Source organism: Gymnogyps californianus, unplaced genomic scaffold (assembly GCF_018139145.2).
Source record: "Gymnogyps californianus isolate 813 unplaced genomic scaffold, ASM1813914v2 HiC_scaffold_31, whole genome shotgun sequence".
Lineage (NCBI taxonomy): Eukaryota > Metazoa > Chordata > Aves > Accipitriformes > Cathartidae > Gymnogyps > Gymnogyps californianus.
The window spans coordinates 535,827-548,026 of NW_026114191.1; the positions used below are offsets into that span (position 1 = coordinate 535,827).

Sequence of the window (12,200 nt, forward strand, 5' to 3'; positions counted from 1 at the left end):
ACTTTCTAGCATGAGGCTAGTCAAGCACTGGAAAGCTTTTTCCCAGGGAGTGTGCCCTGTGTCTATCCTGGAATGTGGTCCAGAGTGTTTGCATGAAGCCCTGAGTAATCTGGTCTGACCCTGCTTGAGCAGGAGGTTGGTCGAGACACCTCCCGAGTCCCTTCCAGCCTGAATGATGCTCTCTTTCCTTCCCTTCATTTTTCAAATGAGGGAAAGCTCTCAGGTTTCTCCTCACCCCAGAAGGAATCACAGCAGGCACAGGGCTGCTTCACAGGTGCCCAAACAGCCCTCACCACATCCTTTGCTTCCCTTTTCATTTGCCCAAAGCCAGGTTCTTCTCTTTTACTGTCCTTCTACCCTCCAAAAATAACAGCCTCCCCTGTTCATCCTTTCAGAGCAGGTTGCTCAATGAAATGTCAGCATCCATGTGCAGAGCCTACAAACGAGCCGGGCATTGAAGCCATCATTGCAGAAAGAGAGACGAGGCCTTTGACCAGCTCCATGAACCCAGGAATCACTATGCCATGCCTCCTGACATTCCTGGCAACACCTCAGCTTTTTCTCCAGCCAAGTGTGATTCTTTCTTTCGTGTATGGGCCAATCTCCTGACATATGGCGAAAGTTTTCGTTTGTGAAGAGAATCAAAACCAACTTTTTGACTGAGGTTAGTTTCATTTTACATGCGGAAATGCAGGGCAGATGAAGGGAGCTGAGACCTTCCAGGCTCCCTGCTGCAGAGTTAGGACTTCAGAGCCTGGAAATGCAGGTAATTGCTGGTGTATCTGTATGCCACATGAACATTTTGCCTTTCTTTGTTCCTTTGCACTAACCTGGGATCCTGTGCCTTGGCCGCCTTTGGCTAAAAATGAAACAACTGCCCTACTCCACCTCCTCCTCCTGATGAAAAGAGGGCGAAAAGAGATGGAACAGGCATGATTTAGGGGCCAATCTGTCTAAGAGGTGTAAGCTTTAAATGATAACAAGGAGGTAGCAGGGAGAGGTAAAACACTGTTCTAAGAACTTCATGCCAGAGGCTAGCTACTGAGAACTTAGAGCAATTTTCTCAATACAGAATGGCGGTTGAGAAGGAAATTAAAGAGCTGTAGTCTTGATGGACATCAAAGAAGAAGAAAGAGTTCCTTACAGCACTGTCCTGTTACTGGTACTAGTGATAGTACCACTAATTGCAAAACATCCTTGAGAACTTGTTCATTTTGCCTTGGCTCCAAGCTCAGCCTGCTCAGACCTTGAAAGGATGACCTCAAACCTCTGCAGCCCAAATCTCTCCCACCTTCTCCCATTCTCACTCTTTACCCCAGGACCCTTCTCCCCATCACTTCAGCACACTGCCTGTCTCTTTTTCAGCTGGGTGAAGTCAGGTACTTCCTTGCACAGCTTCCTTAGAAAGTCTTCTTACATGCTGATCCCATCTGTCACCTCATGCTGTGTCAGCCTCATCTTCCTTCTGCAAGCTCCACTGGATGGCACTTTTCCTGTTGCTTTCATGCCCACTCACCTTCACCACCTTTTAGTATTGTATGCAGATCAAATATTGCCTCAGAAACACATTTATCCCCACAGCTTCACCCATTTCCCATGGCAGGCTGAGATATTTCCCCTCTTGGAGCAATGTTGTGCAAAAGCTGTCCACATATGGAACACTTCAATTCTGCATATCATTTGGGTTAAAAAAAAACCAAACAATGCAGGGCTAGTTTTTCAGAGAGACACAGTTTCAAATGGCAAAGCAGCTTAAATTCATAAATCTGAGAGACAAGTTACAAAGAGAGAGGAAAAAACAGGTGAAGCTGTATCAGTCTGGACTCACAATTCTCTGTCATTGAGGAGAAAGTCCACAGCCTGTGGATGTTTCCTTAGTTGGCCCTCTGGGAAGTTTTCTTTGTGGGCCCTTGGCTGGAGCCTGCTGCATTGCATTTCCAGCAAGGGCAGAAGTTCCAGCTCAGGCATCAAAACGTTTGCCCATCCTGCCTGGAGCACCAGGACAGTCGTGTCACACAACAGCCAGTGTCAGAAGGAAGATGGAGGTAGTGTGAATTGAAATGTTATGGGTTCAAATGGAAGCTCAAATCCTGAGCTGGCAGGACAACATTGGATGAATAGAATAGAATAGAATAGAATAGAATAGAATAGAATAGAATAGAATAGAACAGGCTATTTCAGTTGGAAGGGACCTACAACGATCATCTAGTCCAACTGCCTGACCACTTCAGGGCTGACCACAAGTTCAAGCATGTTGTTAAGGGCATTGTCCAAATGCCTCTGAAACACTGCCAGGCTTGGGGCATCGACCACCTCTCGAGGAAGCCTCTTCCAGGGTTTGACCACTCTCTCGGGAAAGAAATGCTTCCTCATGTCCAGCCTGAACCTCTCCTGGTGCAGCTTTGAACCATTCCCAGGCGTCCTGTCCCTGGATCCCAGGGAGAAGAGATCAGCACCTCCCTCTCCACGTCCCCTCCTCAGGAAGCTGCAGAGAGCAATGAGGTCGCCCCGCAGCCTCCTTTTCTCCAAACTAGACAAGCCCAAAGTCCTCAGCTGCTCCTCAGAGGACATGCCTTCCAGCCCTTTCACCAGCTTTGTTGTCCTCCTCTGGACACACTGAAGGACCTTCACATCCTTCTTAAATTGTGTTGCCCAGAACGGCACACAGTATTCAAGGTGAGGCCGCACCAATGCTGAATTTTAGCGGGATAGTCACCTCTCTTGACTGGCTGGAATTAGACAGAATTGGCTGCAATTAGACAGAAATTACCTGACATGACTGTGAGTTCAGACCTCATTGGGAGAGTTTCTCACACAGCTCGCTGAGGAGGGCAGGCTGTCAGGCAAAAGGGAGCGTGCTTCAGTTTCCCAAATCCAAGGGAAGTGCCCAAACCATTCTTCCCTTGGACTCTGGTGTCCCGTTTCTTGAGAATCAAATGTGCTGGGGCTTCTGTCAATCATCTCTCAACAATTCTTCAGGTGTTTTTGTAATTTCCCAAGAGTTTAATTCTCTACAAAGAACTCCACATTAATCTGCCTAAACATAAATGGATGGAAGAGAGCAGCTTGTATCTGTGGTAGCAACATTGGGCAGTGCCAACTGAATCAGCATTTGCTGTATATGTCCTGATGCCCAATCTTCAATGACATATCCAGGGCGGTTCAGATGAAGAGGGGTCTTGCAAAAGTCCCCTTTTGTGTCCCCAGATGGCAGAGGCTGGATCCCCTTCTCAGGGCAGACTCCTTGCCAGGAAGCCACAGCCTTGGGTGTTGCTCACCTCGTTCTTCCTGGCACGGCACTTGGCATCCTTTTTGGTGTATTTGAGGCTTTTCTCTGACTGCTCCTTCTGCACAGAAGATCAGAAAAAGACAATGATTTCATAAAAGATCATTCTATCATAGAATCATCGAATCATTTAGGTTGAAAAGAGCTTCAAGGTCATTGAGTCCAACTGTAAACCTAACACATGGTTACAGATCGTCCTAAAGGCCCTGTTAAGGACAAAAAAGTTTGCCATGAGCTCTGGAGGGAGCCAGGAAGAACAAGGAGATGGCTGATGGCTTTAGCAAATCCTTAACCCATGTCTGAGCCCAGCAATGGAACTGGAGAGCAGCTGATGTCTGGGGGTGGGGAAGAGGAGGAGGTTTGTCCTGGGAAGATGTCAGGAAGGAAGACCCCTCTTCTGCTAGTCAGGGATGAAAGAGACATTTCTATGCTGTGTACATGCCTCAGCCTAGGAGATAGGGAATGTCCACTGCTGAGAGTGGCCGTGCCCACTCATGCCCCGTGAGCTGACCTTGCCCTTTTCCTCCTTCACTCCCCACACTTGGATGGACCTCAGGAAGCATCCATGAGCGTGAAGGATGCACAGACCTCCTGCGGTTAGGTCCCATCACTGTTGGGGAAAAGGGAAGGGTTTGTGAGACGTGGTAGTGCAGGGGGGGAGCGGTGCATGGGAGGATTCGAGGAAGTGTGGGGCTAGGACACCTTGGGTGTTAGAGGAGAATGAACAGGGCTTTCAAAGAAGCTGGATGGGTTGTGGGGAACTGTGACGGATGCACTCGACCCCTTAACCAAACTCGCAGTAGTTTGGTACAGGCTCCAAAGGAGGTAAAGGCCTGAGCCTCAGGCGGGCCAAGAACTCCTCTAGGAAACCCACGAAGGAGCAGAGTGACACAGTGAGCATCGATGCATATGAGCTTGGAACACTGATCATGTGATTAACGGGTGGCTTTTCCAAGACTCATTTATCAAGGAACAAAGAAAGTTGTGGGTACAAGGAGTCTCGTGCATACCTCTCCCATTGTATGCAATTGGACTACAAGCCAACCACTTTATCCCATAAATATGACAGCCTAAGGGAGCCTTCTTTGAGCTCTCCCTGCTAGGCAGCGTGACTGCATGGCGGTGATCTCCCCTTGAGCTGGGATGCCTCTCAAGTTTGCTGCTCGAGGCAGAGAGACCTTTTACCAATGACAGATCCTTGGATGAGCCCCATTTGAGTTCTCCCTGAACTGGAACTGGACTGCACGCCAGGCGACTCTCCCCTTGAGCAGGGACGCCTCTCAAGGCTTGAGATTCCTTACCTGAGACTAAGAGATCCTTTCTTACCCAAGACAGAGAGACCCCTTATTCACAACAGATCCTTGGTAAGTGACTGACAGCATGCTGAACTAACACTAATGAAATCCTTGGGTCTAGTTCCATTAGACATAAACCGTTGACCAAGTCTGGGACTAAGTCTGGATCCAGCCGCACCTAGACTCCTCTCTGAGAAGGAGTTTAGAAAGCAAAGGTGTCCATTCTGAACCTCAAGACTCAAAGGGATGGTCTCCCTTACCTTTTTTCGCCTCTGATCTTTGTGTAAATCGTTCTAAATTGACTCTAACTCAGTTTTCCTTTGTATGTTTCTTCCCTGGATTAAGTAATAGAGTGACCCTTGCCATCGAACCTTGTTAAGTTGCACTTTTACAAATTGACATTAAAATCACTTTTGCTAATACCTTTGATGGCAATACTTTAAGTGATCTAAATCACTCATCCGCGACACCCCTCTCCCTAGGCCAGCACAAGAATCCTGGCCAGGGGAAAGAGCAGCCTGCCCCGAGTGGGTGCTTGCAGAAAGAGGTTTCTCTTTGCCATGCATTCCTCCATGCAGGCACAGATATGCTGTCTTGCTCTTCTCCACAGTCATCCCTGCTCTCCAGAGAGCCTTTCCCCAGGTGAGCGTGTCCATGCCGGCCTGGGCAGCCGCCTCTGCTTCCCTCTCCATGCTCCCTGCAAGGCCCCAAGCTGGCAGTGCTGCTGTGCAGAGCGAGGGAGCTGTGGTGCCCTGGGACCATGGGGTGAGCCTGCACTGGCCATGCTGGTCAGGGTGGGGAGCAGACCCAGCCAGAAAGGGATCACTGCTGCTGAGCCCCTTTCTATCTTCCCTTGATGCTCAATAGCCAAGGACAGGGCTGGGCAGGAGCAAGGCGTGTCTGCAATGGCACAAAGGGCAGGGCAGGGCTGCGCTAGATCCAGCCCGTGGGCTTTCCAAGAGGCTTTCAAGAACCACTCTCCAGCCTTTGCTCCTATTGCCTGCTGGCTCCTCACGGCCTTTTCTGGCATTGCAGAGCCCTCGTTAGCTCATGGTCTCCTCAGGTTTGCCTTTTCTTCCAGGACACTACCTCCGATGGTCACTAATTTTAGGAGGTGCAACTCACTGCCAAGTCAGACTCACACACTGTTCCTGGAGATCCCCTGACTTCTCCTGGCACCTCCCAATTCCTCTCCAGGATGGCATCTGCCATCAGCCCCACTGCAGGTGAGACAGCACCAGGGAGATAAGTCAAAGAACAACTGCTGTCTGCTTGGACATGTGCCACCAAGAAGGGAACTCTTGGTCCAGCCCTCAGTCCCTGACAGATCCCCCTGCGACTCTGAGCTTGTCTCCCTGAAGCTATTGAGACCCCCAGAAGAGCAAAAGTCCTTTTGAGGGAATAGCTCATTGGGTGTATTCCAGCTTTGGAAGAGGCATCTGGCCTTCTGGCCCTGCCCTGAGGAGCCCTTTTTGGTGACGGCTGTGCTAGCAGGGAGGCCAGCTCTGACACAGTGGTTCACATGGTCTGCTCCTGCCCACAGCCACAGGGATGCCACCGTAGAGACAACAGGACTGTCTCAAGGTCCACGAGCCCTTAGAGCTAACAACACAAATGCAAGGGCACAAGAGGAGAGTGTGGAAGGGAGGAGAGACCAGCACTGAAAAGAGCATGTCCTACTGCTGGCCATGGCCATGGCTCCAGGCAAGCAGCAGCCCTGATGATACGCAGGCAGGAGAGAGGGAGTGCCCGCTGAGGCAGCAAGGTGCAGCCTCGGGGGCCCCATGGGCTGCTCCTCCATGGGGCAGCTGGGATTTGGGCTCCTTAACCCTTTCTTCTAGCTGGGCTGTGCCCCCAGCTCCAGAGAGGATTTGGAGAGATGAGAGCTCAGACCAAAGACTTTCTGCTGGCTTCTTTATTTATGCAAGCAGCCTGGTACTGTAGGTCTGTGTGCTGGTTTTAGCTGGGATAGAGTTAAATTTTTTCATAGTAGCTTGTACGGGGCTATGTTTTGGACTTGTGATGAGAACAGTGTTGATAATACAGGGATGTTTTTGTTATTGCTGAGCAGTGGTTACACAGAGTAACCAAAAAGGCCTTTTCTGCTTCTCACCCCACCCTGCCAGCAAGCAGGCTGGAGGAGCACAAGAAGTTGGGAGGGGACACAGCTGGGACAGCTGACCCCAACTGACCAAAGGGACATTCCAGACCATATGACGTCATGCTCAGCATATAAAGCTGGGGGAAGAAGAAGGAAGGGAGGGAATGTTCGGAGTGATGCCATTTGTCTTCTCGAGTCACCGTTACATGTGATGGAGCCCTGCTTTCCTGGAGATGGCTGAACACCTGCCTGCCAGTGGGAAGCAGTGAATGAATTCCTTGTTTTGTTTTGCTTGCATGTGCAGATTTTGCTTTACCTACTAAAACTGTCTTTAACTCAACCCACGAGTTTTCTCACTCTTACCTTTCCAATTCTCTCCCCCATCCCACTGGGGGCAGGTGAGTGAGCAGCTGGGTGGTGCTGACCTACCTGCTGGGGTTACTCAATGACAGTACATTGGGATAGCAGCTCAGAAAAAACACGTTGACTGTCAAGAAGTGGGATGAATAATACTAATTCATTGCAATAATATTATCACAGCTATTAAAAAAAAAAAAAAAGACCAAAAGATACTCCTGGCTTTTCCTGAGACACCCTGGGAGTATTATAAGGTGTATGGGTACCTTAATGATGCTGAAATAGTATGTGTTGAAATACTTTCCTCAGGGAATCTTTGATCTCTTTGTTCCTCATGCTGTAGATGAAGGGGTTCACTATTGGAGGCACCACCGAATACAGGACTGCCATCAGCAGATCCAGGGATTGGGAGGACGTGGAAGGGGGCTTCAGGTAGGCAAAAAAAGAGGTGCTGACAAAGAGGGAGACCACGGCCAGGTGAGGGAGGCACATGGAAAAGGCTTTGTGCCGTCCCTGCTTCGAGGGGATCTTCAGCACAGCCCTGAAGATCTGCACATAAGACAGCACAATGAAAACAAAACACCCAAAGAATAAACAGGCAATGACCACAAGAAGCCCAACTTCCCTGAGGTAGGCATTTGAGCAGGCAAGCTTGAGGATGTGGGGATTTCACAGAAGAACTGGTGCAGGACATTGCCTTGGCAGAGAGGTAGGGAAAATGTATTGGCTGTGTGCAGCACAGTATGGAGAAAGCCACTGCCCCAGGCAGCTGCTGCCATGTGGACACAAGCTCTGCTGCCCAGGAGGGTCCCGTAGTGCAGGGGTTTGCAGATGGCAACATAGCGGTCATAGGCCATGACAGTAAGAAGAAAATACTCTGCTCCAAGCAAGAAGGAAAACAGAAAGAGCTGGGCAGCACATCCTACATAGGAAATAGACCTGTTGTCCCAGAGGGAATTGGCCATGGCTTTGGGGAGAATGGTGGAGATGGAGCCCAAGTCGATGAGGGAGAGGTTGAGGAGGAAGAAGTACATGGGAGTGTGGAGGCGGTGGTCGCAGGCTACGGCAGTGATGATGAGGCCGTTGCCCAGGAGGGCAGCCAGGTAGATGCCCAGCAAGAGCCAGAAGTGCAAGAGCTGCAGCTCCCGTGTCTCTGCGAATGCCAGGAGGAGGAACTCCGTGATGGAGCTGCCTTTGGACATCTGATCCCTTTGTTCCTGAGGTACTGCCAAAGGAAGAAAGCACACGGACAAGTGAGGACTACTCTGAGCAAAACTCTTCCCTTTCCCTCCCCCTCCAGCACCCCACCCCACCTCCCAACACCCATTGCCTATATCCCTTCTTTCAGGACCTTCATGCGTCCCCCAGGCTGGAGCTCAGGTTTGTGCTGGCTGAGTCTGATGTAAGGAGTAGGGCTCTGCCCATAGTCTCCGAGGACTTGTCCCTGCTCTACAGCACTGGGAATGGGGGAAAGTGGGTGACAGCTGCTGAAATTCACCATTTCCCTTAGGGCTTACACAATCCTAAGGACACGGCAGGACAGTTTGGAAGTGCGGAGAGACCAGCACTGAGAAGACCACGTCCAGCTGCTGTCCATGGCCATCAGCTCCAAGGAAGCAGCAGCCCTGACATGCAGATTATATCAGTAACCCCCTTGTAATATAGAGGAGCTGCTCAGCATCTTCCGGCAGCACAAGCGCAGGGAAACTCCTGGATGTGCTAAAAGTGTAGGGACCTCAGCAGAGCCAGCTCAGTCCCCAGCCCCACACACTGCACTGTCCAGAGCCCCACAGCTTGGAAGGAACTGAGGCACTTTGCTCCCATGGACACAGCTGCATCACAGGACCTGCAGTGTCGGTGTGTGCTCTGCACCTGAAGCCTCTTGTTGCCAGAGAGTCGAGGGTAAGACCAAGGGAAGCATGGACAGGAGGGCAAGATGGAGAAATGCCTCAACACTCTTGCCAAGGGAGCACTCAGGAGTTTCTTCTCCTTGGGCTGAACCTGCAGAGAATTCGACTCAGCTTGAGAACCCATGGTCTTGATGGCAGCAACTGCGCTGGGTGGGAGAGGAGACCAGGGGGTTGCTCAGCGGAAGGCATCTGCACTGCAAGGGACAGCAGGGAGGTGCCAGAATCCCCCTCCCAAGACCTTGATGGTAGCAGCTCTCTCTCCCCCTGCCCATGTCTCTGCTGCCTGGAGCTGTCCCTGCCAGGAACCATTTCCCTGTCCCCACGCCTCCTCCCTCTCAGTGCTCACAGACCCCATCCCAGCCGCTGTGTGCTCAGCTCTGCCCTGCAGACCCCTCCTGGCAGCAGGGCACTGCCCAGGGGCACCTCAGCGGTTGCAGGCTCTGATGGGAACATCAGACCAACCCTGAGGAGGCTACCAAGGTGCTACTGGTGCTGTCTGTAAGCCACAGGGTGTTGATTTCTGATACTCCCAGGCTGATTCATCTCTAAGAGGAACAGATTTGGAGTTTACGTGCCTGCTCCCAGAGAGGTGACTTTCTATGTCCCATTGCCCACCCAGATAACCAAGAGTAGAAGACAGAAAGAACGGGACCCTGAGCTTTCAAGTAGGCATTGCCTTGATGTGCTTCTTGAAAAGTCCCCTTGGAAATGTCCTGAGGGTGATGTGGGGCTGTCAGCAGCCTTGACCCATGCAGCACTCTCATGAAAGCAGAAGGATCGTGCCCTGTCAGGGCTGTTCCTTCTACCCATAGCTTCTCCCCACAGTGCTCTGGGGCGCTCCCTGCCCTGGCATAGCCTGGAGTGCAGGGACCCTGCTCAAAAGGACAGCCCTGCGCACCCCTGGCTGCACACCCGGCTTCACACTGGTTTAGTTTTAGGTAGTCCTGCAAGGGGCAGGGAATTGGACTCAATGACCCTTATGAGTCCCTTCCAACTTGAGATATTCTATGATTCTATGATTCTATGAATTACATCTTAAATTACATCTGCATCTGCACTGGCATCTGCAAAGACACCTTCCTCTGAAATGGTCTGTATCAGCAACGCTATCTCTGCCTGCCAGGGTATCTGCAATGCTATCTGCACCTCCAATTTTTCTACATCCACAACGACATATGCAGGGTATCTGGAGTGGCATCTCCACCCGTAATTGCATCTGAACTTGTATGTGTGTAATGTCTGCGACTGCCATGGCATCTACAATGGCATCTTCATCTGCAATGGACTCTGCAGTGGTATCTCTCATGGTATCAGCGCTGATGTCTCTGCCTATATTGGTATTGGTGTCTGTAATGGGATCCCGATGGGCACCTGCATGTCTAATTGTACCTGTATCTGCATCTGTACTGGTATCTGGATGTGTATCTTCAATTGCGTTTGTATGGTGCTATGTTTTGGATTTGTCATGACACAGCATTGATAACACATCTATGTTTTAGTTACTGCTGAACAGTGCTGACTGTCACAAACATTCGCAACTGGCCCATGGCGACCGAGGAGAGAGGCTAGGACACAAAGTAAAGAATTACAGCGGCAAATATTTATTCATGCACATGCGGTGTCCCAGCAAAGTTGGGGCACCCAGAATGTGGCTTTACACAGGGTTCTTTTACCCTTCAAACATTCAGGTACAACACGATTTGACTGATCACTAACACCCACACTACCGATCACTAATCATAGTAAAACTTTGCAGAACAACAATATTTCTGCAGCATTCTTGCTGCTTGTCTATTGATCCAGCTGTCCCTGGAGTCAGCCTTGCTCGAGTGACTGATCTGTGATGCCAGACAACGCTGGGAGGGTTTCAAAGAGGTGTGAGAGGCGCTGGGATGCTGGCGTTACCTTGGTTGTCCCAGGGTATCCTTTATCCTTCAGGGACAGCTCTAAGCTTCCACAAAGCAAAGTCCTTCTTTCCAGGGCTGGGCTGGCCTCTCATTTGTTTTACTCTAGTCATGGACAATACCAAAGTCTCAGTAAAATTCCACTGCCTCATTACATTGCAGTGTATAATGTGAACTAATATACATTAACAAAGTGAATATCCTTTATACTATAAAGACTGATTGTTATAATATGTAGGGACCTGTCACATTATATTATCCATTGTTTTAGTACTAAGTCAAGTGCATAAGGTGATACAACACTGCAAAGACACATATATAATATACAAAGCAAAATAAGAGAGCAAATACAGCATCCAAAGTCCTTTTAGTTCACAATCTTATACTCAAGTGTGGGAGCCAAGAGGTTAACCACCCAAATAGATGGAGGGGAGATGCCTTCTTAATTCATGTATTACTTTGAAATGTGTCTTTACCTTGTTTATATCAGTTTCATTTTCTGGTCTGGATTTACATAAACCCAGCAGCTGTCATTCATTGCACATACTCCATCCTCTGCTGCTAATAGGTAGCCTAAAGCTAATCGAGTCTCTCTTACCTTTTCTGATCACCATGTGATTTCTTCCTGTAGGGCTGTCATACTATCTGCCGTTTCTTTAATGGCTTTTTCTAATTCTGTTGACACATTTCCAACCATGCTTTCTCGTTCAGCAACCCCTAACCATGGGATAAAAGCTCTTACACACAGGTGGAGTTCAGTGCCACATTCTGTCAGAGGGCTGTGATGCTTTTTCTCCCATATACCAGTAGTTATGAGCTCCAGAGGCAGAAGAGATACTGGTTCTAACCTGTGCGCATGGTATTAATGCACCGAGAGTACACTGCCCAGCCCAGGTCGGGGGTCAATACTTGCATGCCCTTTCTCCACATATCCAATATTGCTCAGGTAGCTGTGTAAATAGAGGAGTAGAATCCTCAAAGAAATCATAATCATGGTAAGTATGTCCTGCAAAAGGTTAGCGGTACTGGATCTGGTTGTTTAGGTAAGCCAGTAAGGCTTGGACCCAGATTAGATGACTCAAACCAATCAGGCTCCCATAGGAAACCAACATTTTACAGTTATCTTTCCTTTGATTATGGCTTCCTACAGAATACCGTGTTAATTTCTCTGCAAACATCCACATTGTTTGGGAGTTTGCAGAGCTCGATAAACTCCAGCCCAGAACAAATCTATGATGTGATGTATCATTATAACAGGTTTGTGTAAGGTTTTGAAAGTATTATTCTTAGTAAGAAAAAACAGACAGCATATTGCAACAGAGAGAATTCTCTCTTGATTACACTGTA

The 12,200-nt window shown here is 49.4% G+C and overlaps 1 pseudogene; it reads right to left on the minus strand.

The window, feature by feature from the left end:
- Positions 1–879: 879 nt before the first annotated feature.
- LOC127028266 (olfactory receptor 14J1-like) lies at positions 880–7,896 on the minus strand (annotated as a pseudogene).
- Positions 7,897–12,200: the final 4,304 nt, after the last annotated feature.